Raw genomic sequence first — 3,473 nt, 5'->3', positions numbered from 1 at the left:
ATTTCTTCTGAGTAAGGCCTGAGGGGACTAAGGCAGTGACCTTTCTGATGGTGCCTTGGCAGGCATTTTGGGCATAGCTGTGGATAAATCCCTTTAAAGGTTGTCGATTAAGTATAGACTAAAGGTAGCATCTGCTTAACGGGATATGAGGTGGTGTTTCTTTTAGAACCTGAAGAAAACTACCCAGTTCTTTGGGCATAACTACTGGTTGCTATTGGTTGACTCGTTTATTTGCAGAAAATGTCCGGAACCAATATAGAGAATCGAAATAAGTTGAAGTGTCCGCACACTGCTGGCAGAACACCTTTTGCTCTAATTCGCGAGGTTTGATGTTTTATCTTNTTTCTATAGTAAATTAGTACTACTACTAGTCAATTTGTGTAAACCCTAAAGTATTTTGAAATATAAAATCCAACTAGCTGTATACAAGATCAAAGTCAAGAATAAAAGATGATCCATGACATGATCTCATATCACAGAAGACTTGTTCCTAAATGGAGCTTGACATCACTCAAACTTATTTATTCTTATTTTCTTGGACTTTAAATTCCACCACCCTCCGTTTCAGTTTTAAAAAGAAACAGAAAACTGCATGAATAGGACAGTCTGTTTTCATTTTCCTAGTTAAATATTGGTGCTTCAAAGATGCAATTAACATTTTCTATTTGAAAGGGTTGTTGGGGTGCTAAAGCTGGAATAGTTCTTCAGAAATGGCCAGCGCATTTATAAAAACAATAAGTCAATTATGCTGCTTATGGACTATAGATTTTAGTACACCCGTTAAGAAATATAATCCCCTTAAAGGTTGTCGATTAAGTATAGACTAAAGGTAGCATCTGCTTAAAGGGATTTGAGGTGGTGTTTCTTTTAGAACCTGAAGAAAACTACCCAGTTCTTTGGGCATAACTGCTGGTTGCTATTGGTTGACTCGTTTATTTGTAGAAAATGTCCGAAACCAATACAGAGAATCGAAATAAGTTGAAGTGTCCGCACACTGCTGGCAGAACACCTTTTGCTCTAATTCGTGAGGTTTGATGTTTTATCTTTCTTTTTTTCTTTTTTAAATTATGACCTTGCTAACTTTATATGGAAAGATTCTTATACTTGTTTTTATGTAACTAGGAAAAAAAGAAGGAACTTTGAGAATTTAAAATTGGAATAGATTACTAATAGATCGATTTTCCTTTCTTTAGATACAAAACCTTCATGCTCTTTTATTAGTCTTCATGGTTAGTTGATTAATTTGACTAAACAACAATGGAGAAGGGACCTGGAAAGAAAGAATAGGTTGAAAAACTACTCCTCAATCCTACAGGTAGATCATAATGGGGTTGGGGTTGCAGGACAATATTTAATACTTTAATTGTATGTTTATATGTTTGATCTTGCAAGATACTAAAAATTAAATTTAAGTACGTTCTAAGTTTTCTATCTTTTGTAGTTTTTCTCTTTATCTTTACAGGCCAAGTACGTTACCGTTTTAGCTAAATTATCTGCTTTTCACTTTTAATTGCATCTTCTTCATTTCTAACTTTTAGCAAATACTTTGTTACTTAGTAATTTATTGTATAGCATTTGTTTCCTTACCAAATTTATTTTGGCAGTTAACTGCAAAAACAATTCTCTTGGTTGTATGACAGGTTTTTACATTTCTTTTGTCGAATGTTGCTGCAAAATAGATCATCTTTTTTACTACTTACCAACTGTCCCGCATACCAAATGGATGATGAAGACGATGAAGAACTAGACCTTACTTGAAATGAATTTTGAATTGTTACAGATGAATGTTCTAGGAATCTTTTGTTACCAACATTTTTGAACTTATTTACGCTCTTTAATTGTACTAAATTTATGCACTCATGGGGTAGAACATTTGCTTTATGGACATTATTTGTTTGATGGATAATTTTGTATTATCAATAGCTTCATTTTATGATATATTTAAATTTTAGTGTTATTATAATTTATTATATGTATAAATATTTATTTATAACATGTGCTATATTTTGGTGTTAACTGAACTGAAACAATAGCCTATCAGAATCGTTGCAATAGGATACAAATGGCGTTCCAGTAGACAATATAAACCATTGCAATAGGTCCCATAAACTGTTCCAAAATGATCTACAAACCGTTCCAAATACAAATATAACCGTTACGATAGGCTAAAGAAATCGTGGCTATATCCAACATAACCGTAGCAATAGCTTACATAAGTGTTGCTTTAAATAATATGGCAACGGTTAAAAACCGTTGTATAAACAATATAGTAACGGTTTGAAACCGTTCCAATTGAAAAAAATAATCGTTCCAACAGAGAAGTGGAAAACCGTTGCGATAGACAGATCTATTGTAACGGTGACGTAAACCGTTACAAGAACCGTTCCAGTAGACCTATTGGCACGCCAGCTGATGTGACGGTCTATAAACCGTTCCAAAATCCCTACAGCAACGGTTTGACAGTCTATGGGGACGGGTTTTTAACCGTTACCGTAGACCAATTTTTCAGTAGTGAGATAAATAAGAGCTCTTAGCAGAAAGCAGAATCTAATATTTATTGAAGTTTTATTGTTTTTCACGTATAAATTTATGTTCGGTGTAAAATGTACTGGGTTTAGTTGAACTCGTAGCTCTAAAGCTATATCTGCAACTCTGCAACCCCAGGACATGTATGCCACCTCCTGTCAGGAGCAAAATGCAAATGTAATTTGATTGTAGTATCGAACCAATCGGCAAGTTAATTGCATTGGAAAGATTGAACTACTTCAGATTCAAATTTTTGCAGTTGCATGACAAAGATACACGAACTTTCGATTTGATTTTTCAAGTTGCATTGAAGAGATTGAACTACTTTAGATCCGAGCGGGTGCACTTTACAAAAATTTGTGCAATGCGGGTACAAATTTAATGGTGTCTCCAAAAGTGAGTATATATGAAAATCCACCATTTTCCTAATCTTTGTCTGTCCCTCAAACAATTTTTTTTTTCTTTCTACTTCTACTATAAGCACTTCACTCTTCTAACTTTTTTAGATGCAAAACAATTTTTTCAAAAAATAATTTTTCAAATATTTATTTTAATGAGAAATAGAAATAGTTGATTCAAAAACATCAAGTTAAAATTAGAATATAAAATCGTGAAAAAAAGAAAAAAAAATGAAGGTACGCAAAAATGAGATTTAAGAACCCATACAATAGGTTTTTATCTTATCATTTAAAGAGCAGTATGGTACTAACACCCTTATTATCTCTTGCTTTAATTGCAGACAACAAAAGACTTTCCAGATTTAACTCAGAATCACAAGAATCAGAGGTACTTGAGATTAGGACAAGATGAAGAGATTGAGAACAGTAAATGCTTGGAGGAATCTACGGTGGCTGAGATTGTAACAGAGACACTAAACTGGGAGAACAAAGAAAGAAACGGAGGCGGAGGACGGAATAATTCTTGAAGAAGTTCATCACAGAGAATTG

General features: G+C 33.6%; 1 long non-coding RNA gene across 1 annotated transcript; it reads left to right on the top strand.

Moving 5' to 3' along the window:
* Positions 1-580: 580 nt before the first annotated feature.
* On the top strand, positions 581-1,885 carry LOC109209104. The gene is made up of 2 exons (XR_002065312.1): positions 581-1,029; positions 1,641-1,885. It is a non-coding gene; the product is annotated as an uncharacterized LOC109209104 (long non-coding RNA).
* Positions 1,886-3,473: the final 1,588 nt, after the last annotated feature.

This window comes from Nicotiana attenuata, unplaced genomic scaffold (genome assembly GCF_001879085.1).
Source record: "Nicotiana attenuata strain UT unplaced genomic scaffold, NIATTr2, whole genome shotgun sequence".
NCBI lineage: Eukaryota > Viridiplantae > Streptophyta > Magnoliopsida > Solanales > Solanaceae > Nicotiana > Nicotiana attenuata.
This window is presented reverse-complemented; position numbering and strand designations above follow the sequence as displayed.